Consider the following 27,831-nt stretch of genomic DNA (forward strand, 5'->3'; position numbering starts at 1 on the left):
TTAAGAGGAAGAAAACAAATCTGAATGTACAAAAACACTGGTGTTACAGGATCATAAAAACAAAAGATTAATTACTTCACATGCTGGATGAGGCAGTTACATTTTCCTTGTAAATTTTCTGGCCATGAGCCATTACTTCTCAGCATCTCCCAGAGGAGCGTGCCTCACTTCCAGTTTGTATCATAACCTTTTTCACACACTATATATGCATGCAAATATTAAAGGTTCTATTTAGAGGTGTCAGTTTAGCTGCTTAAACTACATTTGTGCTGCAAAATGAGGAAAACCAGCATTTTGGGTGGACATGTACATTAAAATGCACACAAACATCCCTCCTCTCTCATTCCTGTGTGCACTGTTTGCACACAGGAAGAAGGACCTTTTGCTTTTAGTTTGAAGAGAAGTGGGTAATGCATATAACATCTTTGTATTTATTTTGCAGTTTCAAGGTGATGAAGCCTGGCTGCTTTGACAGTAGGAATAATAAAAAGACACTCAGCCGGAGTGGCTGGGACTGAACAGCACATTTCCTACACTATGGAACTCCGAGTAATTATCTTTCTGGGAAATCAACTGCATGGAGGCTTCTCCAAGAGTCAGAGCTGAGTATGAAAATCACCACTGAACTACAGATTTGTCTAATTTACTACCATCTGTGATGCTGGGAGTCCTGTAGAGGTGTTCATACCTCAGTAGTTCTCAGACTCTTCTGACATAATTTCTTGAGGGGCCAAAAAAATAAATAAATAAAAAAAAGAGATTTCCTGTACAAGTCAACCACGTTCTCAATTATGCTTGAGGGAAACAGTTTTCCCCTCCATCAATTGCCACCTTATTGTGTGTCCCAGCAATCCCAGGTGCTATTTTGTTGGGGTATTTTGCTCCTGGCAGGTTCTCCCAAGGCAAATTGGCCCTGGGTGAGGAGCCACATGAAGAAAAGAGCAAGAGACGAGTTTATCCTACTTAGGACAGGGTTACCGGGGCACCACCCTAACACTAACCCAACCATGTGGAAGGAGCTTGAGAGAGATGGCCTGGTGGCCGAGCTTTAGCCCATAGGGCCCAGTCGGACGGAGGCTGAAGAGGTGACATGGGCCCAACCTCTTGTGGACTGACCACCTATAGGAGGCTCTGTAGGGGTCGGGTGTGATGTGTGTTAGGCAGCAGTCAAGGGCAGAGCCCTGATCCTCAGCTGCTGAAATTACCTCTTGGGACTTGGAACATCAGCTCTCTGGTGGGGAAGGAGCTTGAGCTAGTGTGTGAGGTTGAGAGATTCCAGCTTGATATAGTCAGGCTCATCTTGATGCAAGAGAAGCTGGACTTTGTTCCAATCTGGAGTTGTCCTCAGTGAGAGACAGCAGGCAGGGGGTGGGTACACTTGTTGAAGTGACTCCTGGTGGGTGTTCAACTCTACTAGGGCTGCCCCTTGTCACCAATTCTGTTCATAAGTTTTATGGGCAGAATGTTAAGGTGTAGCCTAGTCTACTTTAGAGACTTCCACTTTGGTGGGCTCACAATCTCACCTCTGCTTTGTGGATGATGTAGTTCTGTTGGCTTTATCAGGTGGTGGCCTTTAGCTCACACTGGAGCAGTTTGTAGCCAAGTGTGAAGCAGCTATAATGAGAATTACCACCTCCAAGTCTGAGGCCGTGGTCTTTAGCCAGAAAAGGGTGGAATACACACTCTGGGTCAGCAACAAGTTGCTGCGACAACTCAAGTGTCTTGGGTTCTTGTGAAGTGAAGGGAGAGGGTAGTGGGAGATTGGCAGATGCAATTGGACTGCAACTGAAGTGATTCAGACTCTTTACCAGTCTGTTGTGAAGAGAGAGCAAAGCTGTTGATTTACTGGTCCATGCCCCTAACCTCACCTGTGGTCACAAGTTCTGGGTAGTGACTGAAGGAACGGGATCACGGATACAAGTAGCAGATATGAGCTTCCTCTGAAGGGTGACTGGAGAGCCCAGTCATGCTGGACTATTGTAGTTCATTATTATCAGGCTGTCCTAAAAGCTCCCTGAAAAGCCTTCAGCTGATCCAAAATGCTGCAGCTAGAGTACTGACAGGGACTAGAAAGAGAGAGCAGATTTCTCCCATATTGGCTTCTCTTCATTGGCTCCCTGTTAAATCTAGAATAGAATTTAAAATCCTTCTCCTCACCTACAATGGTGATGGACATAATGGACTGAGTGTTTCTTTTCATTCACCTCTTTCACTCTGTTTCTACCCCACTCTGCATTTAATCATAGGGGATTAGTTTGACTGTTGGGTTTTCTCTGTAATTATTGTAGGGTCTTTACATTATAAAGCCCCTCGAGGCGACTGTTTGTTGTGATTTGGTGCTATGTTGAATTGAATTGAAGTTATACAGGAGGTACTCAGAATAAAGCCACTACTCATCTACATCAAAAGGAGACACTTGAGGTGGTTTGGGCACCTAAGAGGCTTCTAGGCATGTTCTACTGAGAGGAGGCCCAGGGTAACCAAGGACGCACTAGAGAGATTACATCTAGCAGCGGCCCCAGGAATGCTTTGCTGCTCCCCTGGATGAGCTGGAGGAGATGGCTGGAGAAAGCGAGGTCTTGGCTCCTTGGCTTGGAATATTGTCCCCGCTGGCCCCAGATAAGCAGCAGAAAATGGATTTATGGAAACACTGTCTTATAGTAAGACCAGTATGATTTATTTTTCCAGTATGATGTAGTAAAGCTACTTTTAGCTACTCTCTTAATCACAAGGGGTTAGCATAGCAGGTAGCTCTGCATCTTTGTTTGGGCAGCTGTTTTACACTGGATACTCTTCTTGATACAATCCTCAAGGAATGTGTGTCTACTCCTTGGATCAAACTATGAATCTTCCACTTATTAGGCAAATGCACAAACTACACTATAGAGCCGCTACTGCTACAATATTACAAAAAAGGCCTTGTGGACTAGTGGTGACACGAGACAAATTCTGGGTTTATTTTAGGTGTGGGACATTTGAGACCCTTTGGATTTCAGGTTTGGTTCAGATTAGGAAAATCTTTATTTTGGTTCAAATAGGCTTCAGTACAAAAGCAAGACAATAGACAGCAGAGATAAGTTCATTTGAAACCTACTTGCAATGCATCAAGCATGGGTGAAAATATGTTTGCCTTCAAGAATCCAGTTCGGTTGTTTGAGAAGGTAAATTGAAAACAGGGCTGCTGTACATCCATTTAACCTTGTTAGCCAGTCTGATGAGAAGCACTGGACTGGAGCTGCAGCCATGCCGATATGTGAATACTGGAGGCCATATTCTATTTCATGCTATTAAAAAGCAGCCACAGGTGATGAGAGATGGGATTGGAGATATGTAAATGATCTTGGAAGGTAACAGGTTGGGAGTCTGCATCTAATTGGAGTTGCTGAGGTCTCCTTGCATCTTCCCCCAGGCCGAATACCTCCATCAGCACAACATAAGGAGTCTTCTGTTTTATTTAGCAGTTTCTATCAGGACTGGGTCCGTTGGCATTTCCAAGTCTTTGACTGGGAGATTTAAGAGTTTTAAGTTCTTACAAGTGTATTTAACATCTATTTATAGTTACAAGTCATTAACCAAAACACTTTAAAGAGGGAGATCGGCCAAGAAGCCGTGTTTAATTTCTTTTCCCCCTTGAAAACAGTACGTCTCTAAGTAAATATGTACACGATAATGGACACAGTGGTGTCTTGCATCTTAAGTGTCTGACAGAAGAACTGATAACACCAATTGTAACTGGTTATTAAACCATGCAGGAAGGTTTGTTACTGGGTGCCAAATTTTTGAGATACCCCCAGATTACCTCGTGCCAATGCTGTGTCTGCTGGTGACAGAACCTTAAATATAGTCTCACAGGGAAACTGAGATAGTGCACACTTAGAAAAAGTATCCTGGATCTCCCTGCTATAAAATTCAAGTGAGTTCTAGTATACCTTTATCAACAGGAGATAGCCCTGCCACATGTTTACAGCCATGTTTTTTGCAACCACCACCGGGAGGCTATAAATCAAGTTCAGAAAAACTTGCAATGATGGAATGACCTGATTTCATCCTAAATTAGTGGATATTTTACATGTGAGCTACACATGCTGCTATAATAATATTTTCTGCTAAAATCAGGCTTGTGGATGTTCAACCCTGAATCAAATACACTTCTTTGAAACTTTTCTGCATTATGGTAATTGGTAGTTTTTCCTGATAATAGTTTTAACTTTGCGACAAGAGTTCCTGAATGAACTAATCAAGAGTGACTTTACTCCTGCACTCTTGGGGATTTCTAATTATCTCTGCAGCGCACATTACCTGAATCTAGACTCTGCAATGTTTTGGTTAAGTAATTACTGACAATTAATTTATGACATCCATCAGCAGTATCGTGTAACCATACATCACTGAGCAGGCTGATTTTGGTTTGGGTCTTTTTATTCCGCTAGCAGGTGGTACCTGAAGGCACAGCCGTGATGATGATTACATATGAGTTTTCCATTTATGTCAAGGACCATAAACCAAAAATGAGAACAGGCTGCACAAGCTGCAAAATGGCATTACAGATAATCAGTATTAAAACTAATGATCTACATTTACTGTATTTTTTGTTGTTGTTTTGGGCTTTTCTTTCTGTGTAATGTGGCTGACAGCCTGTGTCCAGGTAAACTGGCCTGCACTCGTGTACCTCCAGCACTGCGTCACGTCCCCGGAGGAACCGGGAACTTACGTCACAACAAAGCAAACAAAAAAGACAGTGTGCATACCCCATTTACCACAACTATTTGGATTCCTCAAAGGATTTCAAATGAGTCTTAACTATTAAAAGACCATTTGCAAGCGGAATGAAAATGTTCCTTCCCCAGACACTCAAATGCATATTAAAGACAAAGTGGGCATCTCTTTTCTTGGATACAACGCCTCCTTGTTCTCAGATGACTGTGCCAATAACATTTCCTGTGTGAGCACCATGGTGGCCCAGTGGTTTGGCTGACAGCAGGAAGGTCCTGGGTTTGATTCCACCTTGGCCGGGGGGACCTCTCTGTGTGGAGTTTGCATGTTCTCCCCGTGTTTGTGTGGGTTTCCTCCCACAGTCCAAAGACCTGCACTTAGTGGGGTTAGGTTAATTGTGTGAATGACCGTCTGTCTCTGTGTTAGCCCTGCCTCTTGGCCTATGACAGCTGGGATAGGCTCCAGCCCCCCACTACCCTAAAAAAGATAAGTGAACATACAGATGGACTCTTCCTGTGTTTATTTATTTTGCTTTTATTAGCCATGCAGTCAAGTGATACAGTGCTCTACTATATTCCATATCCCTGCAAAGTATATAAGGTAGAACAGTCAAATTTGTCTTCAGCTGATCAGGTTTCAGAGGAAACAGATCCTTTTTTTTTGGTTAAACAGTAAGGGTCCACGCTGCCTCAGCCCACGATAATGGAACCGCTCACCTCCAGAACCAGTGCTGCATCTTATCATCACTTCATCAAGCGAACGCTTCCATAATCTGAACCGAGGGCCACTCTAATTACTCTTCCTTGACAAAAATTGATTTTACCTCAAATTAGTCACCTCAGTTGCTGGCTGCTTCAGGAGAAGTTATGGTTTTCTCCTTCACATAATTTAACACATTACTCTTCAGGATTGTGTTTTCAGTCGCTGCTTTCAGTCACCCTGATTCTCAGCTTTCCTTTGCACACTCGGATGCCTGCTGGGTGAGGCAGAGAAGTCAGAGCCAGCTGGGAACACCTGGGTCCAGTCTTCTCGAACCATATTTACCTGCTGTCCTGGTTGGCTGCTGCGTTATGTCCTCCTAGCTTCTTCCTTCATGTTGCTTTGTTACACTTTCCACTCACATCGTGGAAATCATATGGCACTGACACAAAGTGATTTCCACACTCCATTAGTTTGCTTAATTTATACTTAATTTTGTTTAATAAATCGTTTTGCATGAGCTGGTTTTAATTTTATAGTGTGTGTATTAATGTAATAGGTTTTCTGTCTGACTCTGTTGTAATGTTTGCAGTTTTGAGTTGTGTACCTTTTTACAGTTACTCCTGGTTGGTTTGTGTATCTATGTCCTCAGGCCTTCCTAGTTTTAGTTGTCTGGGTTCTGTTCTCAGTTACAGTTCATTTGTATTTAATTCCATTATCGTGCTTTCCCTGTGTTCTCTGTCATTTCTGTTTCCAATCTTTAGTTACTTCCTGTTTTATTTTGATAGTCTCTTGTCTTGTGTGCATTGTGTTTTTCTGTTCACCTGTGTCTTGTTTCCCCAGCAGTGTCCTCTCTCCTCGTGTATCTAAGCCCTCAGTTTTCCTCAGATCTTTGTCACGTCCTTCCTCGTGCCGTGTGCTTCCTTTTTCTGTGGTTTCCTTTTTTTCTCTCCAGGTTTTTGCATTTCTGGCTCCAGTTCAGCCTCGTTTTTGTATTTAGTATTTTTGGAAGCGACTTCAGCATTAAAGCAGCTTTTCTCTCTCCCTGTCCTGCATTTGGTCCACACTCTGGCTGCCACACAGTTGACACATGACAAGTTGTCTTCTTACTTTACATATTAAGTTCAGTTTCTCAACTGTTAATTTGTTCACATTTCAGTCACTACCTCGTATGAGTCACTGCTACCCAATTATTTTTCCTCTTAAAAGCCAAATAAATGAACACTCATGACAGATCATCAGAAGGATGACTTATAATATTCCCTGCACATAATGGTGGAGAATACGTTTAAATGCAGCTGTTTAGTGTGCTCGAGGGGTTTTCATGTCCCAATTCTTGATCCAGAGCGCTCATTCTTTAGCAGTTTGGATTTTTTCCATCAGGTTCCTGGCAGCTGAGACCAGCAGCCCGTTGGTTCTGTATGGATACTATATGGACCAGAGTATGGGGCTGCCCCTCCTAACCTAAACTCAGGTGTGCCACGAGTGTCTAAAAATGAGCCCCTAAAGCTGTGCAATGAGAAAGTGAGATTTTATGTTGATCTGTTCTGATAACAAAGGAAAATCCTGCTGATATGAGACTGCTGTGCTGACTTGCTAAAATTAATGTTATGACCCATACTGTACTGAATCCTTCAAGTACGTGTTCACCACTGACATTTCCATCCTTTGTGCAAAATCCATCATCATGTGTCCTTCTAGGTTTCTCTCCTTAACACCATACCTACCCAACACCTTCTCATCACCTACACCTACAGGTCCACTGAAGTCTGCTCCAGTTCTCTCCTCCTTTCCATTTTGCTTCTACACCCTGGAAGAACAGTTTGAATTCACCTCCAATGTTCCTGGCCCTGCTTCCCTTCCACCTGGTCTCCTGCACACACCTTCTCTCCATTATGTCAGCTAACTCTCTCTTGTTACCATTCATAGTCCCTACATTTAAAGTTCCTACTTTCAACTCCACACTCCTGTCTTTCCTTCTGTCTTGCTGCCTCCAAATGCACCTTCCCCCTTTCCTCTCCTTTGTGTTCAGCCAGCAGTAGCGCAGTTTCCACCATCACCCTGCTAGCCCACAGCACTGGAGGCAGTCATCAGTCTTGGCCCTGACTGATCTGGTATGGAAATCTCATCCTTGAACACGATCTGCACGTGTGATTTGGCCAAGATTTTACTCCCTTCTTGTTGCAACCCTCCCCATTTATCCTGGTTTGGGACCAGCACTAGGAGCACAGTGGCTTTTGGTCAAAGCAGACCCCGAGCTGCTGCAAGACACCCTGACCAGAGCTTTGTTAGACCATTAGTTGCCTTGCCTCATTTAGGGGGTTTGCAGTTGAAAGGTTTTTTCAGGTTCAGACTTTAACATTTTCTAGACATCAATGCTTTGCAGTATTTACTGACTGCATTTCAGCTAACTTTAAACTGCATCTTAGAAAGTGAGCACAGTCACCCTCACTCACACATTCACATCATTTCCAACATTCAGTTCAGTTCACTTCAATTTTATTTATATAGCACCAAATCACAACAGTCACCTCAAGGCGCTTTGTATTGTGGGTAAAGACCCTACAATAATACAGAGAGAACCCAACAGTCCAAACGACCCCCTATGAGCAGCACTTGGTGACAGCGGGAAGGAAAAACTCCCTTTAACAGGAAGAAACCTCCATCAGAACCAGGCTCAGGGAGGGGGGGTCATCTGCTGAGGGGGGAGTGAGACAGAGATTAATAATAACTAATGATTAAATACAGAGTGGGTATAAACAGAGTAAAAAGTGAGATTTGATTTTCACTGATCACTGTTTTATGTCTGAGGATCTTACAGAGTTGTTGTATTTAAAGCAGAGGTTACTGCTGTAGGGTACAACAGGAAAATGTCTCAGTGCAGAGGAACTGATGGTCCAGAGGGTCACAGTCACAAAGAGCCTACAGATTTTGTTCTGAGCCAATAATAAATCTGCATTATCTGGTGATCACTGTCTCTGTCCTCACATTGATGACAGATTATAACAGTGCCCATGTTAAAAATAGCAAACTAATATTTTGGTGTTTGTAAAGACGCAAACTTCTGCAGATTATTGCGCTCTGATATGAAACCTGATCTCAACCGTATGAACGAGGAAATGAAACTTTGGAGTTGGGCAGCTGCTTCATGCTCAGCTGCTGGAATTAGAGACGAGCTCAGAGTTTGTTGAAGACAATCAGCCAGCGAGCAGGTTCGGAGTCTGTTATCACTCTGCAGGGACAGAAATCCCAGAGTTTCCCCTCATTTCAGGGTGAACAAACAGTTTCCACTAAACCCTTCCTGGAGCAGGTCCCAGGCAGTGTAAGCGGGTTCAGTCACATTGTTGGGGAATAATAAGAGTGAACCAGCAAATAAAGTTGAAGCCAGGCAGCTGAACAATGAGCTCAGACTCACTTGAAGGTGAACAGGGTTGCAAATAAAGAGGACAGTGATTTGTGATTTTTCTCTGCACACTGTTATAGAAATAATGTTTACAGGCCCTTTGGGAGAAGCTCCTATCCATTTGGACTCATTTAAAAGGAACAATTTCAGGTACCAGAAAGTTGTAAAAGGAATGTAAAAGAAGACATTATGCCCCGACAGGTGCAGATTTTTAAAATCTAATTCTTAAATAACTGAAGAAATAAATCTGAGGTAATTCACTGAACTAAAGGGGAAGTAACCCGAAACCAGAATGCACCCTCACAGCGAGCTGCTCCACTCAGCCTTAGGCCTTCTCAGTTTCACCTACATGAACCCTATTACCTGCTCAGGTAAGAAAGGGATGACAAAAACACATAGCATGCATATATAAATATATATATATAAGCCTATCACCTGGGTCCTGCTCACATACACCTGACATATGGGCCCAAAAAGGGTATATACTGTACATCCATATGTTAACCAGAATGTAATATTAGTATCTGTAGAAACACCCTCCTGCTGCTGCGGTCCTGACAAACACATAACTGGCAGCAAATTTCCAGGTCACAGCGATGGATGGTGGAAGCATGGATGGAGTTAATAAATAAGGCCCAGCTTCCTAAGTAAGGATTAAACAGTGAAGACCTCAGAGAGCTTATTTGTTTTAGTTTGGGCTAAATCTGGAAGATTGTCCCATTTCCCAATTATATCATTTCAATTAGTTTCTGTCTCTCTGGATAATCAACATGTTTGCTGCAGGAATTTAGGTTTTGGGACTTCATCATTATTCTTAGACAGGAAGCTGGATGTAAGTGCTTTTTTAAACCTTTTTTTATTGTTCTTTAATCAGCTTTTCATTTTGCTGTGTTAGCTACATTCACCACATCTCTGAACAAAACCTTTCTCATACAAAAACATTTTGGTAAAATTGGAACCATCCTCACTCCCCAAATGCTCATTTATTCCAACCTGCTGTAAAACTGATTTTGTGAACTCGAGTGTTTAAATTACACATTTTCCAAATTCTTATTTTAATACAAACTTTCAGATTTATTATTAAACTGTCGGCCTGTCTTCATCTTTCTAAATACCCTTCATATAGGAGTCCACACTGTTGGAACTGTACGCCTCTGATTAGGTTAAAATGTTCTCTTCCTTATAGCCAAATGCAGGGACTGATTTAGGTTTGATGAGGGCATGAACTTATTTATATATTTAGTAAGCAGTTATTCTTTATCTTGTCCAGTAGTTTTGTCTTGTTGTTTGCAGTATTAGTCGGACTGACTCCCTTTCTCTGGGGCAAAGTTTGGGGATTCGGAAGCATTATTTTCCATTGAATTCCTCAGATAGCCAAATATCCCTGCAGACAGGCGCTGTGTAACACATACAGAGCCTTTAAGAAAAACAGCCTCACAGGTTGATGTTTGCAGCCACGTTTTATGACCAATACCTACATTTAAATAAAATTAGGCGACCTCCAGCAGTCGTACACACACATGTCCGGTTTTCCCCAACAAATTCCAAAGAAATGCATAAATATGGATTTTCTGAGTTTTCTGAAAAGTTTATGGGGACTAAATGACATTAGATCCCACAGGAAAAGCTTAAACATTAAATAAATAGACTGGTTCTTATGTAGCACTTTCCTACTGCACTGGAGCACTCACAGCACTTTATACAACAAGCTCTTCAGTATCTCGCGCACGGATACTTCGGCATGCAGACTGGAGCAGCCAGGGATTGAACCACCTGTCCTCTGATTAGCAGGTGACCTCCTCGACCTCCTGAGCTGCAGCCACACGTGGAAGCGCTCGTTTTGGAAATGCTCACATGGGTCGTTTAGGAACAAACGACCGATATTGCCGTTCAGATTGGAGGACATGCTGGTTATGCATCACACACACACGATGAAGCAAAGGAAAGATTTTAACAGAAACATCAGAACCACTCATCCAAATGATTTCAGAGCAGTACGCCCACCAACAACGGGAGCGATGGCTCACTACAGGCTTGAACTCTGAAACTATGATTTTGTGGTCGTACAAATGATTAAAGATTAATTATTCATGTTTAAAATCTGCCAAACTGGTATAATCTTTATGATACAGCTGTGCCTAAGAATATCATATTGCATGCACATTAGTGTAGTCGGCACATGGGTAAGTGGTTATGTTTGCAAAGCTTTATTCAGAATAAATAATCTTGTTTCCAGCACATTGATCTGCAGCGCCTGACATGACTGACGGCTGACACTTGGCTCAACTTAGCAGAATTAATTGGTACCTGTCAGACATTTACCATATTGTGTTTATAGTTATACTCCGCTCATTTTAGTGCACAAAAATAGCGAGATGATTTTGAGTTACTGGTGGTACCGAGCTGTCGTATCTCCCCTCCAGTTATTGATGTAATCCCTCTGAACAGCAGCCGCAGGGAGCTGCACTGGTGTCCAGGTCTGAGTTTCCAGACTGCATGAAGCTCAACGAGGTTGCAGGGGCTCAAATATGTTCAATAGAAAAACAGAAAATCTTTTCACGATACCACACTTTTTCTCAAAGCGGCGATCAGGGTCAGAATATGACAAAAGGATCCATGCTTCCTGATACTGTCAGTGTTTTCTTTACAGAACAGAATGTAACCACCAAATCTTACACTTTGTGCACAGCATGCAGCTGAGTGGGACCGGCGTGAAATGAAAACCACACGACTGCATTCATTTCACAGTCCAGTATTGGCTGTTTAGTTTTCTGACTCATTAAAAACAAACAAACAAACAGAGCGTGATGATGATCACAGGAGAGTCTGAGTCTGTGCTATCCAGAAGGGATTGACTCTCCTAGTCTGTAGAGTTCTTCAGGATGGGTGGATCATCTTTCACCCAAAAGAAAGATGACCCATCTCTAATCTGTTGTTTTCATTTAAAAAATGATGGACAGCACCATCTGGCATTGCTCCAAAATCCCCCACAGGTGCTCATTTGGGTTCATCTTCGCATTCAGTCATGTGGACGGTGGAGTTGTCGTCCTAGAACAGACCACTGAATGGAGAGGTAACGCACTGAAATGCTCCCTTGTATGGAAGCTTGTTTCTACCACTTAAAAAAAAATTGGCATCCATAACTCAAACTTTTGAGTTTGCTCTGCCAATCAGGAAGCTCCGTGAAGCTACGTCATTTCTTTTTTACCTGGAAGCAGGAGGCTGAAGGCATCAGTGTGTCCAACAGCTCAACACTGATCCCTTTTATGCAGCTCTTATTCGAAGGTCACAAACCTGACGACAGTTTGTTCACGTCTGCTACACACTGCTAGCTCACTGATACTGTTGCTACCCGAGTTTCGGTGCACATACGTCGGCAACATCTGCTTCCGGGTAACAAGGAAATGACCTCTTTCGCCGAGCTACGTGATTCGCAGAGCTAACTCAAAATGTCAACTTATTAACATGAAATTTTGAGATACAGAACTCAAAATTTTGACTTAATTTCTTGAAATTTCAAGAAAATAAGTAATTTAGAGTTTTGGATTGCAAAAATGTTTTTTCCAGCGGCAGAAACGAGCTTCTGTACCCTTGGCAGTCCCACCATCTCTAAGTTTACAAGCCAAACTCCTTCAAGTTGGACGTGCCCAAAATACCCCATGTAAGAGGCACCTAGGAGACAGGAAGCAGGAAACAGGCCTATTTGCACATGAATAAAACATTTCATGATATTTGAAGACGTGTGGGTCTAATGTTTGGGCGACAGCTTTGCTGCAACAGTAGTAGTAATAGATTGGTTTGTTGGAAACTTTTTTTATTTCTTTTTCTCTTAATGCATCACTCTTTCCTCCTGGGACTATGAAGAGTGAGGCCGTAAATAAAAGTGTGCACCTTTTAGCCTATATTATGAAATGCAGATGATTTGATAAATGTGCTTAAACCATTTTGTCCCCCACAGTAATTCTGGAGCTGAGAGACAAGGTACAAAAACCTTACTGAAGTCTTACTGAATTCTCAGGCTACCTCAATAAACCGTGGATGAACTTTTGCATTTACTGAGATCAGTGTATCACAGCATTTAAATACATATGTTGATGTTTCAGGAAACATGGAACCTCTGCAATAGATCGGGATAAATATTATTAGCTTCCTCCCCCAGCAGGGGCCCTGCTTTTGTCTTTGGAAACAAAAGGCTCTGTTAGAGAGTGTCGAGCTTCGAAATGAATGAATGAGTGAACAATAGCTTCAGCAGGACGATGTCAATCATAGAGCCTGCCCTCCTTTAACAAACAACCTCACAGGTTATTTTGCCGGCACATTTTACCACCAATACCTACGTTTTAAAATGAAATGAAGCGTAGCAGTCGTACATGAACGGGCGCGTGAATAATGTGTTTGGTTTTCTTCTGAAATCCTGAAGAAATCCTGCAAATATGGAGGAAAAGCTTACATTGAACCAACAACCTTCCAGTTAGCAGGTGACCTGCTCTGCTGCCTGAGCTACAGACACATTACACACTAATCTGTCCGACATCACACACAGCCGCATGTAGGCGCGCTCGTTATGGAAACGCTCGTTATGAAAACGCTCGTTATGGAAACATGGAAACGCTTGTTATGAAAACGCTCGTTATGGAAACGCTCGTTATGGAAACGCTCGTTATGGAAACGCTCGTTATGGAAACGCTCGTGTAGGTTGTTTTGGAACAACCAGGTTGGAGGACATGTTTTTATTATGAGGTGCTGCTAAATCAGAATACAGTGAATACTTTATTAAATTGATTTCTGAAAAGAGCTTTTTTATAAATTGGCGTTATCACATTTGGCCATTTAAATATGACAGAAGATCAGCCTGAGCATTGCTGGGACCACAGCTCAGAAACATAGAGTGAAACTAAACTCCTCTGAGCTAAGCTAGCTTCCTGCTGCTAACTTTATTCACAGACAGCATGGTGTTACGTACCACGAACATCAGCTGACGTCACTGACCGGCTGTGCTCCATGATGATTGGTTGACTCCCATCCTGGAAGCTTTCTCAACCACAATCAGTGGAAGCCAAGCATCCATCGAATGAAGCTCATTTCCAGTACTTGTATCCCCATGTTTAGGTATTTAGGCACCATCCACAGCCTGTGTCTATCAGTGAGTGTAGGAATCAACACCTCACCTTTACTTCACCTCTCTCGTTACCATAACAGACTGGTACAGTTTCCACGTAATGTGGAAATAATGCTTTAAATGTAAATAGCACAAAAGCTCTGAGGAGAAATCGTGGAGTAAAACTTGACTCCAAACGGCAGCAGTGTGAAGCTGGTGCTGTACTAAACAGGAAGTTAACACTGAAGTGGCCACATTCAAATCTTTTTTTTTTTTTTCATCAGTGAAGGTTTGGAACTTTTTTAATGCACCTCATATTAATTTCATCATCACATAAAAAGGTTCAGACTTCATTCCAGCTGATTCGTGTGCAGCTGATCAAACTGCAGAGATCCATGAAGGAAACATTGTGTCCATTTCAGGTGGCTGTGTTCATGTACACTGCTGGTGTTCTTTGCCTTAATGTCTCCTTACTTCCACAGATCTCTAACACACAGGTATAAAATACAAATGTAGCAAATAACAGGTAACAATAGGTCCAGAAATGGGAAATGGGTCAGAGTGAAATTTACCAGAAATATCCATTACAATATTATAACACACATTTTCATGATGAAGCCTGCATGCTCTTACACAAAATTGTGAATGCAGCCCTTTAGTTTTGGAGTGTTTTACAGAGTGGTACTGCCACTTTCATGGTTTTAAGTAGGGATCTGAATCCTTTCATAAGTGCATTATTGAGGCAGGGTGTTTTAGTGTATAACGACTAAAATAAGGGAAGAAGACTTTGAACATCTTTTTGCATGAATGCTTTAAATAATTCAGCATTCTTAAGTCACGACTGAGCTCTAAACACATGAGTCTGTTCTTCCTCTGAATGTTATTGTTGGCTTCTTGGAGCCACATATCTTCAGTAAGCTGACACACAAATACCAGAACGACACACCTTCAGCATATCTGGAGCCAGCTCCATCCATCTCCTGCTGGCAGAAGTAACAGGTAATCATTAGAAGTGCCGTCCGAGCGTTATGATTAAAAGAACCATCTTCATTTTCCTGAGGGTCAGCTGTCATTGAACCGTGGCAGCAGCCCAGCTCTCTTAGAAAGACTCGGTCCTTCAGCCCCCACTCATTTATTTCTAGGACATTATTAGTGGTATTAAAATTAAAGATGTCTTGAATCAATCTGCTGATCATGTCATATGCATCAGTAATTACTTCACAAAGACAAGTTCAGTGGTTGCAGGTTGGAAACTGAGCAGGCAGATAAAGGTGAATAAATATTATTAATTATAAATATATTTAAATGATATTAAAAAAGACCAATAAAAAGAAAATAATGTTCTGCACACTTTATTTTAGCATCTTTAAATGGATTGGTGTGCACTGAACAAATAAAATGATTTTGTGAATAATGAATTTGACAGTGTTAACTACACGTAGCAGTGCCTGATGGTCAGAGCCGGCTCCGGTCCCTTTGGTGACCTAGGCGAGCTGGAGGTCGGGTCGTGCTGCTGCTGCTTGTTTCCTGACTGTATTCAGACACACAGTACATGCTCAGTATGAACCCACAGCATGGAGTCTGCTGTGTCATTCTACTTCATACAGTAGGTGAGAACATTATTTGACTTACATTTACTGTAATTAGTAACAAAGTTAAACTGCAGCATTCAGTAATAACTACAGTAGCACTATGATAAAATAATAACATACACAGCAGTGATGGAGAACCCAAATAAGTGAATACACCTTCTTCAGCGAGTGGTGAAGATGTGAGTGAAGGTCCTTCTGCTTCTGCAAATACATCAAATATCCAGGACAGGACACACAGAGGAGATTTGCCTCTTACTGTCTGTACAGTATAAGCAATACCTGTAGCTGCTGCAGACAGACTACTACAAAAATGTAGTTGTGATTAAGAAATTGTTGCAACTCTGCAGTATCCACAGTAGCATTACTAGGGAACGCCCCGAGTCTGCGTGGGTTTCCTCCCACAGTCCAAAGACATGCAGTTAGTGGGGTTAGGTTACCTGGTGGTTCTAAACTGCCCACAGGTGTGAATGTGAGTGTGAGTGGTTGTCTGTCTCTCTGTGTTGGCCCCACGACAGGCTGGTGACCTGTACAGGGTGTATCCTGCCTCTCGCCCTGTGGCAGATAAGGATAAGAGGATGGTTGGATGTTTGTGATGAAGCAGCGGCGCCCCCTCTGGCAGACGGTGCCATAGATGATTCCCAGAGCCGGCCCTGCTGACGGTTTCCCGTTAAACTCCTGTTTCAGAGTCCACGACTTCCTGCGCTGCTGCTCACAGCGGCAGGAACGCCGTGTATAATGTTCAACTACATGATCTGAATGTGCCCAAAGATTTTGGCAGCAAAAGATAAAAACGTGCTTCACAGGACGTCCCTGTAAGTCAGTGCCATGACTCACACTGCTGAAATTTATTACAGTCTTAATGCTAGCACAGTTATGTTTATCGCCTGTTTACATTAGATATACTCCAGTATATCTGAGTCTTTGTTAAGATCGGTCACAGTGACGTGCGTTCATACGTGTTCATACTTTGACTGCTCTTTAGTAGCTCTCACTAATTTGTTATTCCCAATTTACAGCAGTTATGAAGGAACACAGAAAAATTTCCCCAACAATGAAATAAGAAAACAAATGCAGTTACAGTCAGTGCGTAAATCCTGATTATTACACAGCTTAGCATTCAGGAAGTAGTCCAAAAGGACATGAATACATATGTGGTGCCATGGGCATCTTCAGCCACAGTCAGTACAACATGATTATTAAAAGCACTTCAGTAACAGTTATCATGACACAGGTGACTACAAAGTGATGCATTCGAGCACAATGACTTCTGCTTAGTGGGAAATTCATATTCTCAGTTTTATCTGCATCAGTAACATTAAGATTGATATAAAATGAAATCTGTCTGTGAGTTGTTTGCATCACGAGAACCATCTAAAAACACACTTCCTGCAGAGCTTCTCTGAAAGCGAGTTCCAGGATGTCAGTCAGGGACTGAAGTAACTGACACTTGGCTCAGCGTGGCGTCTGTGCTGCTGAATCCGAGGCACATGCGGTTTCACCACGTCGGGCTTATTTTCAGAGAACCCTGCAGATGGTGTTTGAGTCTTTGCAGGTTAAAAATGACACACAGTCAGTCGGAGCGTTCGAGTAGTCTGCTTACCCACTCATGGATCGGGAACTTGTGCACAATCTGTCCTCACTGAAGTGTGAACAATGTAGGCAAGAGAGTGATGCATGTTTATAACAGAACAGTGTTTATTACTTTCTTTTTTATGGACTCAGTTTCATTTATCGTCTTTAAGCCCAAAAACAAAGCTAAGTAAAGACTCACCTGTGTGCTTTCTGAGGGGAAATCCAGACTATAGTTACAGGACAGCTACAACATTATAATTAATGCACATGGCTGACAAAGGTTGGTCATAAGCGTTTAATAAAGAGCTTATAACATGCAGTTAATGGTCCACATATGAAGCAGTGCTTTAACTTATTTGATCAAAATGAAAAGATTATCAGATTGTGCACAAAAAAAAATGTGATTATTGATTGTGATCTTGTTTAAAACATTTTGTGGAAAATGCTGCATTCAAAGCTCAGTCAGGCGGATCGAGAGTGATAAAAGGTCAACACATCAAGCAGCAACTTTATCACAGATGTAATATTTGCAAAAACTGGCGGCGGGATAACGTGGGTTTTCACACTTTGCACAAACTTGCAGAGGTAGTGGGGACAGATAATTACTAACATAAAAGATTAATTTATGATAAATGTATTCATTATTTTCACGGCTACATTAAAGTCTTTGACTATTCGGATAATTCGGGTCAGTATCCTGTTTTCTCGGCAGCAGCTCACACTGTACGGCAAACACACCGTCAGAGACCTCCTTTCTCCCTGGGGGGTCATTTTACATGTAAATGTGAGCAAAGTCACAGCTGAAGGAGCTTTAATTCATGTCAGGTGGTTTAGTTGTGGTTATAAAAAAAAATGAGACTGAATGATAAATAAAACATTGGCAATAATGATCAATCAAACATTAATACCACCAGGTAACCCCCCCCCCCCCCCCCATTCTCTCTCTTTCTGTCCCTTTTTCCCCCTCCTTCTTCCTCTCTTCATCTTCCTCTCTGCTAACCTGCCCCTCCCCACCTGTCAGCCCTGGCATCAGATGACACTAATTTGAATAATAAATAAGTAAAGGAAAGAAAAGGACTAATAAGAGGAGCCTGTAGGAAGGCTGTAGGCTAAGCAAATGTGTTCGGCACAACAGAGCATTGGGACCATGATTCTGCTTCCACAGCTGCCACAGGACAGTAAAAAAATCATCACTTCCATCCTTTAAAGGAGAAACTTCTCCAAAAGTCTTTAAAAATGATTTGTTACATGTCAAACTTGTCAAAGATCTTTCCTCAACACTGGAATAAAGATGTTTATTACTGAAGAAAAATGATTTATAGCTGGTAATAAATCAAATGCCTCCTGATACCCTCAGTTATGTTAAGCAGCTGCCGGATTTGTCGTAGTTCTGACGGAGGATCATCCTCACGTTACGGGAGGAAAAAACCGTGTGACTCTGCTTATGTTGGAGCAAAGAAAAGAGTGAAATAAAAGATTCGGAGTCCCATCCTCCTACGTGTTGTGATGAATGGGAGCTAGGTAGCTAAAGCTGAGGTCATCCATCATCAGCAGTAGTGTTAATTAATGTTGTAGGAGGCGAGCCAACGAGGCCCGCTCCACATCAGCAGAAAGAAAAGCTGCCGCTCGCCTTCAGCCCCTGAAGAACTGCAGCTAAAAATGAAGCTTTCTGCACCAAGAATCACTCCGATCAAGAAACACGAGATACACAGGAGATACAGGTGAAACACACACACATCCACACACACACACACACAGAGGAAAACAGCTGAGCCCGACTGTTTCTCACACACCTCGCTGATACTGAAACAAATGTTTCCCACACCACGCACTGCCTCACCCTTAACCCTCACCCTTATCAGCCTGAGATGTGACTGTTTTTTGTAACGAGCTTTCATTTCACTAATATGATTTATGTGAGCAGCCATTTTGAACACTGCCATTGTAAATCATCCCAAAGGAAAAGCAAGCAAATAAACAAGCATGTCATAATCATCAGCATAGAGTGATTTTAATTCATTATGAGCCGGCGTCGGGAACGGGTCCCTCCCCAGAATGCTAACAGATAAAAACTGCTCATGAGGACTCTGGAAAGAGCAAAAAAACTGGGGAGGCTCAGGTGTCTTTGTTTCCTCAGGTGTCTTTGTTTCCTCAGGTGTCTTTGTTTCCTCAGTGGGTCCGGCCTCACGGTATGGAAGAAGAGAGGGAAAGGCTGGAGATCCACTGTGATCTCAGTCACAGCCACTGCTTTCGTACAGTACATACGTACGTACAGCACAGTCGAGCGGTGGATGTAACCGAGAAACCTGGTGGTTATAATGTTGCATTCATAAACAACTGAAAGCAGCAAACTGAGATGAACTCGTGTGAAAAGTGCTCACTGAGGTCATACACAGACACTGAAGGATCGTTTCCCCACTGAGACTGCAGCTTTACAGCTTTCATGCACACAAACAGATGAATATTGCATGGCAGTAATGGGGATAACATGTACACCATGGTCCCAGATTATTAAGCTGATTGTTATTACTTGTGTAATAAGTTGAAAAATAGTCACGTGATGTTATTCAGATGCTGTTTCCTTTATTGTAACAGTCAGCGTGACTCAAACCAATTAAATAGCTTCCTAAAAAAGAGCTCCGTGGTGAACAGTGTAGTTTTGTTACCTAAACAGAGTGAAAATTAAAGGAAAGGAAAATGCAGTATTAGTACTGCATGTACTGTAGGCTCCTTCTAGCCATAACTCGAGCACCATCTTCATGAGGGAACATTCTTCAAGAAACTGTCAGCATGTTCTGTGCTAACTAACCCGCCGCCATGAACTGCTTCTCATTGCTCAGCTAAGTTGTTGTTAACGTGTTGCTGTTGAATAATAAAACACATTGCAGGTGATGACCTCATTAAGCTAACACATTCTCACACCAGGCTGTCAGTTGCTGCTGTCAGTTGCTGCTGTCAGTTGCTGCTGTAAGCTGGTCGGAGCAGTGAGACGGCTTCTCCTTTACAGGCTGACGTTCTCCGTTTCTGGTTTCCGTCACTTTTTCAGGATTCAGAGAGCAAACGGCGAGCGGTGCGATGCGTCTTACAGGAAATCTGCTACAGATGAAAGCAGTCCTTTCAGCTAACTCTTTGCAACTGATGTTCACGCGACAACAGCTTCCAGCAGCCGATGGCTGGGGGAACATGCATTTTCCCCTGATGACCGGAGGTTGCCAGAGGGTTGCCAACCAGTCTCTAGGCTTGTGTGACCGTAAGAAACCAGCAGCATTGACCAAACGTCAGCGTTTGACGCCGTGAGCTGATGAAGCCAAATGTTACCAATAGTGTGCAAAGGTGTCACCGAGGCTCTGAAGAATGCAGTTTTAGCTTTTTTCTCCCTACATAATTTAAAACCTGATGATCAGCATTCATGTTGAAAAATGATAAATATAAAGCCTTTTAATCAGCAGTCCAAACTTCGTGTCCGAGTCCACGTTCTGTTTTTGCACAGTCAAAGTGAAGAGGGCAGTAAAAGACGGTGGTCAGTCAGTGTCACGGGTTAAATGCCAGATGATAAAGAAGAAGAGCTGAGTTTAGGCTTAAAGTCCGAACTCTGTCATCAGCTGTGAGTGGACACAAAAGGGCATCGGGCCGGAGCGCTGTCAGAAACGAGCAGGTCAGCGAGTCTCGCCCTGACATATCTGAAAGAATCAAAGCCATTAGGCTCCGTCTAAAGGTTATGAAATTCACACGTAGCAGCAGAGCTCTGCTGGGAGGGAAACAACACCCCCATCTGAGAATAGATGCCCCTGCCACTTTAATGAATTAAATTTAGCACAACACAATATAACACAAGTTCTTCCTTCTCACCAAGCTTCAGCTTTATTACAGTTCATTAGTCACCACAGATTCAGCTCTCGTGCCCTTTAGGTGAACAAGAAGTCCCCGTCTGATGACGGCGGTGACAAATGAAAGCACAAATGACTTCATAAATGTCTCGTCTCCTTCTTTGGATTTTTTTTTTAGATCTAAATGCATCTCGCCTGCTTTGTTCTGATCCTAAACAATATTTCCTGCTGTCACAGTGGAATTCACCTCCATTATTCATTTACAATCAGCCGTGCTCTGCTCGTAGTCTTTGGCCTTTTTTTAAAAAAAAAAATACATCTATCTCCGAGCAAACCAGAGTCAAAGTCAGCATATAGGGGCAGATATCAAGAAGGCAAATTATCAGCTGCCATCATCTCTCCGAGGGCATTATAAATACAGCATTTATCTCAGAAACGATCCACAAACCTCGCTTTAATATATTCTCATCTGACAGCAGGCGAAGTGACAAATCTCTCCTTGGACCATTTTCGACGAGGTAACTACAACACAGAGAAGCAACAAGCAGAAATGAATAATTCATACGATGACAAAATGGTGCACCAATTACCCGGTACATTTATAGCACAGTTCCATCTTTCTTGCGCTGAGATGGAAGTGAGATCTTCGGCTTTCATTGGGAAACTCGTCATTGTGGGATTCGTTTTTTTCCTGGGTACAGTCGTTACAGTTGTAGCAGTGCAGCAATCTGTGAGAGACGAACACGGTAGTTCAGCACTTTGTTTACATGACTGTAAATTAATTTGCGTTAATGATCCACTGAACAAAGATTCCCACTAAGATCACCGACGCTCCTTTCAGTCACATGTTTGGGAAAGCACAGTGGAAAAAGATCATGAGGAAATAAACTGGCATCCCTCTGCTGCTTGGCAGGAAGTGAGTAATATAAGTGACAGAGGTTAATGGAGAGACATTGTTTCATTCTTGAGCTCTACTAGATCAGCTTTGAATGATCCATCCATTGTCTTCCAGTTATCCTGGAGCCTATCCCAGCTGCCACAGGGCGGGAGGCAGGGGACACCCTGGACAGGTCACCAGCCAACATCCACACTCACATCCACACCTAGGAGTAATTTAGAGGCACCAGGTAACCCAACCCCACTAACTGCATGTCTGTGGGAGGAAACCAGGACCTCGTTGCTGTGAGGCAGCAGTGCGCCACCATGCTGATAGGTATACTCGGTGCAGCCTCATCTTTACTGGATCCTGTTTGTTTTCCTACTGTTTCTGTTTCCTTTGTGCTTCATTGTTGATGTTACTGATTAATATTGTTGGTTAACTGCAAACAATCAAAGCCAGTTAATGATTTTGAACTTTTTCTTTTCTGATAGGAACCATTTAGACATTTAAACACACAAAAAATGAAACTCTATATTTTGAAGAAAATTGTATTTATTTAATATTTAAAGGAATGCATGAGGTCAGATATCGCCGACCCTTTCTGTGCTGTTCCAGTGAAGAGCCTGAGAGCGTCCACACCATGCAGGTGTTTGTAAAGTATTCCAGGTACTGAACAGGTGGAACTGTTACTCCCCGCCCTGCTGTGCTCAGCAGTGAACACGAAGGGCGCCTCTGTCTCTAAAATCTGCACCATCAGTGTTTCTGTTTATTTTATCACCTGTTACTTCTTATCACCCTGACAGCATCCTGCACCCTGAGCCTGTGTTCACTCCCCGGTGGCAGCTTTGGCTCTGTGTTCGGTTATGGAGCAAATCTTTTCATCTCCAGCCCCACCCACCCCCACCTCCGCCCACCCAGTCTACAGCACCTGTACACACATTTGTATTTTATGTGGAATTTCTCTTTAAAATCTGAACCTCCATGAGAATGTGAGTCGGCCATCATAATCCAGCTTTGATAGGATGCAGTAAAATCATTCAGTAACTGTAGTTAAAGTATTTAATGTGCAGCCATAGATGCTTTAAAAATGTATAAATGAAATACAATCAGCGTTGCTCTTCTTTTGTAATGCAAATACGGGGCAGCACAGCGTGGGGCATCGATGTGTTTGTGTTCAACAGTGAGAATAAGTGCCAGAAAAAGATATCATCACAACAACGCAATGCATAATTTACTCTGCAGTTGGTGTGCAGTGATCTTTGTTTGCAACTCTGAATCTCCTTTGTGTATGAAATGTGCTATACACATAAATTACCTTTGCCTTTCCTTCATTGTTTTGCAGCGCATTAAACAATTGTGTGTCTGTTAACACACAGTCGTCTGATGCACAGGACACAGGCTGCTGAGTGGAGCTATATTGTGCTGCTCGGTGTGCTGGCGTTGCCGGCTCAGAGTAAATCGGTGCAGCGCGGTCGGAGGCATGTTTACTGCACCCCACAGCTGATCCCTGCACAAAACTGTCTGCACACATTTAAACAGAATAATCGTTTAAGTTATGTTTACCAACATGAATATGTTTGTTTTTGTTTTATTATTATTATTATTATTATTGAGCACTTATAAATATCTGTGAATATTCTAACAAATTTGTGTGTGTGTGGGGGGTCTAAGCAGCTCAGCGGCAATCAGGCTTATTGGCTCTTTGGAGCTCCTCAGGCTGTCCAGGGTTTGTGAACTTGGACCAAATAACCAAAAATATTTGAAAAATAAAATTAGCAGCAATATTGATTATGAGGATTTCCTTCCAGAAACAGTCACCAACAGCAGTTCAGCTGCTGAGGATGCTGACGTCATGCTCTTTGTATTTTTTAAAGGTCGTGTGTGCACAAATGAACCTGTGAGTTAAAAGCAGGATTTACAGACTGTACTGCAAAGAGAAGAAAATGGGACCATTTCCTCTGCTTATAGTATTTGCAGTCACAACTATAAGAATATATTTTAACCTGCTGTGTTCTGTTTCTGTCTGGATTCCTGCTTCTAGCTCTGCTCTGTCTGTATGTTGTTTGGAAACTTGATGCATCGTGAGTCCTGAACCTGTATGTTCTTACTTCCTGATATTTACTCTGTGTGTTTTCTGCACACTGATTCTCCAAAGTGAGCACAAAAGTATCTTTGCACGGCCCCGTGTTCAACCACAATCTGCAGTAATTCAGAGACTCAGCGTTATGAACTATATAATTAGGACTGATCTTTTTTAGCTATATGAAATAAACTCCCAGCAATAACTGACTGAAAAACATCTGCAGAGAAACTGATATTTGGACTTTTGGTGAAAGTATAAATGCAGCCACTGCTGTGATGGTTTTGATTCATCCTGAATGTGTTTGCGATGATTTCACTGAACAAACTGCAGCAGCTCAGCTGTTTGCTGTGCGCTGAATGGTTTTTTTAATGAGGCTACATAAGATCACAGCCACACGTCAGAGGATGTAAACAGTCACCTGTGTGTGCACGGCTCCTCTCAGTCTGAAGTCTCATCCTGCTGCTGTGTGAGGCTACAGCTGTTTAATACCAGAACACAAGAGGAGGAAACAGGAGCTGTTTGTGAGCTGGTAACGATGGGATAATGGAGGAGATGGAGCAGAATTCCAACAGTGCAGGATTCAGGGATCAGTGAGTGGAGCTCCTCTCCGGTGGAATCAGCCCCTTCTGTATCCGGTCCTGTTTCCCCTTTAAAACATTTGTAAATCACATATTTGACAACCAAGACAGGAAGTTCATGTTCTCTGTGGGAGCTCTGTCCTGCACGCTGAACTTTTGCTGTTAAATTATTTGTAATTTTTAAGACAGATAACTGCAGTATGGTTTACCTTTGTTACAACTGATTCTGCTGTGAGTGTCTAAATCAGGGATCCTCAAATCCAGGCCTCGAGGTCCGGTGTCCTGCAGGTTTTAGTTGTGTCCCTGATCCAACACACCTGAGTCAAATATAGAAGTCATTAGCAGGACTCTGGAGAACTTGACTGCGTACTGAGGAGGTAATTCAGCCATTTGATTCAGGACACCGGACCTCGAGGCCTGGATTTGAGGATCCGTGGTCTAAATAGTCCATCAAGGCCACAGGAAGTAGGGGTGCTGAGGGTGCAGCAGCATCCTCTGAGGGATGATAGATGACCTGCATGTGCTGTGACGTGCTTAATGTGGGATTCAAGTTTAATATTTATGTAATGTACTCACAGTGTTTAGCAATTTTCTAGTTTTTCTGACCACTCAATGCACGTTAGACTGCGAATCAAAGCAAACATTCATTCAGTGCTTTACTCTGTGACCACTTCAGAATCACCGGTAACATCCACGGACTTCGACTGCTGGATGAAGCTGCAGAATCCAGTGGAAAACCCAACATTCAAACTCCACACACACACAGAGGCCTGAGTCGACCAGGAGAACCGAACCAGGAAGCTTCTCGCTGTTAGGCGACGGTACTAACCACCAACACCTCTGAGGTCAGCTGCATCCCTGACAGCTGTGTGGTCATCACACTTGTTGCTAACAGGTGTTCGATGGTACAGTCTGCAATAAAGAGAAAAAGCTAAAAGATGATTGGACTCAGACGCATTCATCAAGCTGGTAACAGGATGGATGTAACGTAATGACAGTTTGAGTCCATGCATCAGGTAAGATCAGTTTCCCGTACATCATACAGTGCACATTAGCACATCAGTGACTGTTAGTTGGTCATCCAGTGAAGATAACTGTCATCTTCAGGTGTCCTGATCATCAACAGCTCTGAAAACAGCCAGCGCGTAGTGGCTGGGAGATGTTTCTGTACATTGTGCACACCTGTAAATCACAGCGTCAGTGGGCATTATGCTGAGTGAGTCCTTGCAGGTGCAGTGATGTCTGTGTGTGTCAGCGTTGATGGTGTCTGAGGTTACTGTTTCATCGAGGTGTGGTGTGTTAGTCTGGCTGCGGCTGCTGTGTAAAATATATTCTCTGCATGTTTACGACATGGTTACACTTTAATTAACATTTTTTTTTAATTCTTTGACTGTTAAAGGACAAATATCACACAAGACAAACATGACTAATGTACATTTTACAGGATGTATTATTATTACTAATTCCTTATGAAATTCATGAATTGTAACGTTTTACAGAGACCATTATGTTGGGCTGGGGTCACTGGGACCTGCAGCCTCGTCCTAACACAGAGATATGGAAAAATGGCCGATGTGCAGATCCTGCATCAGTGCAGATGGGACGTGTTGGTGTGATTTTGGCTAACAGCGCAGGTGCAGTGTTGTATAAAAATGTTCCCAAGCTTTTAGGCTAATTCATTTCAGTGTTGACAAAATGTATTTGCATCCATCCACATTTCTCCAGTTTCTGTATTATAGCACATGCTTTCATATCAAAAAGCACACAGAAATGCACCAAAATACAGAGTGCTGTATGAAAAGTATTTGTCCCTGATTCAATTCAAACACCACTTTAATAGAACTCATTTAGCATAAATGTCTCAGGCAGGAGCACGATGTGGGAAAAGGAACCAAAGTGGAATCAGTCTTCAAAGGGTCACAAATACATTTCAAAGGCTCTGTGACTCCAAAGAAGCACACACAGGCAGAAAGAAAGACATATTAACTCAATGGAAAATACTTACACAGTAGTGAACCTTTTCTGGAGTGACCATCAAACAGCAGGAGTAACAGCTGATCCAGGAAGCACAAAGGAGCCGAGCACAACATCCAAATAACTGCAGACCTCTTTCACCTCAAACAAGGTCACGTTATGAGTGTTCAGGACATTAAACAAAAATAGCATCTATGGGCAGCAGCAAGCTGAAGACTCTAACTAACCCTCGAGAAACTGAAGGCTTCTCTCAGTGCTGAAAAAATGTGCCTTCATGACCCTCCAGCCTTGTGGGAGGACTTTCTATGGATAGAAGAACTCGAAGCACGGCCAGCAGGATAGGTTAACGTATCTGTGTGGGAACGCTGTGCTTCAGAAATCTGACCAGGTTTTCACTAAGATGCCTCCTGAGTAAGTATTCAATCCAGGCAGAGACCATACGGCAAATCCATAACTTAAAGATAATATATCCTCCCTGGAATACCTTAGAATGCCTAAAACAGATCAGTTAATGGGCTGGGGCAGGGATCCTCAAATCCAGGCCTCGAGGGCTGGTGTCCTGCAGTTCTTAGATGTGATCCAACACACTGATCCAACACACCTGAATCAAATGGCTGAATTACCTCCTCAGTATGTAGCCAAGTTCTCCAGAGTCCTGCTAATGACTTCTATATTTGACTCAGGTGTGTTGAAGCAGAGACACATCTAAAACCTGCAGGACACCGGCCCTCGAGGCCTGGATTTGAGGATCCCTGGGCTAGGGATTAGGATACATACACAGCCTCACATGATCCTTCATAGGCGGTGTCCTTGTCTAGGTAACCCCAGAGCTGAGTAGTGATGGGAAGTTTGGCTCTTTTCAGAGAGCCGGCTCTTTCAGCTCCCAAACGGCTCCTCAGATTCTAGTTAAAAAAATTCCTTTTCCTCACCGTTCCTGCATGTAGCCTCTACGTAAAGCACAACTTCCTCTTGCTTTTTCTGGTCTCTGAGCAAACTTTGCAGGAGACGCTCCCTCTGTGTTTGATCTGTGTGGACTCACTGTGTGGTGTGTCTCTGCCCCCCCATTGCTCCGTGTAGACACGCAGATCACACACATCTTAACCAATCACATGTGGCTTCAAAAAAAAAAAACTAAAAACGAAAGAAAAGAAAAAAAATAAACGGCTCACAATCCATCGTTCACCTCAAAGAACCGGCTCTTTGAGCCGGATCGTTCGCAACCGACCCATCACTACAGCTGAGACATACAGCTAAGAAGTACCAAAAACTGTGGCCTCTGGAGCCCAGGTCCGAATCAAGCTAATCCCCACAGAGTCCCATGTTAACAGGCTGTCCCTCCCTCACACCAGTGAAGAAGCATGTTTGGAGTCATCAAACTGAATCACTGTACAGAGTTTGTGCTGTCTTTTTTT

The sequence above is a fragment of the Archocentrus centrarchus genome, chromosome 1, assembly GCF_007364275.1.
Source record: "Archocentrus centrarchus isolate MPI-CPG fArcCen1 chromosome 1, fArcCen1, whole genome shotgun sequence".
Classification (NCBI taxonomy): domain Eukaryota; kingdom Metazoa; phylum Chordata; class Actinopteri; order Cichliformes; family Cichlidae; genus Archocentrus; species Archocentrus centrarchus.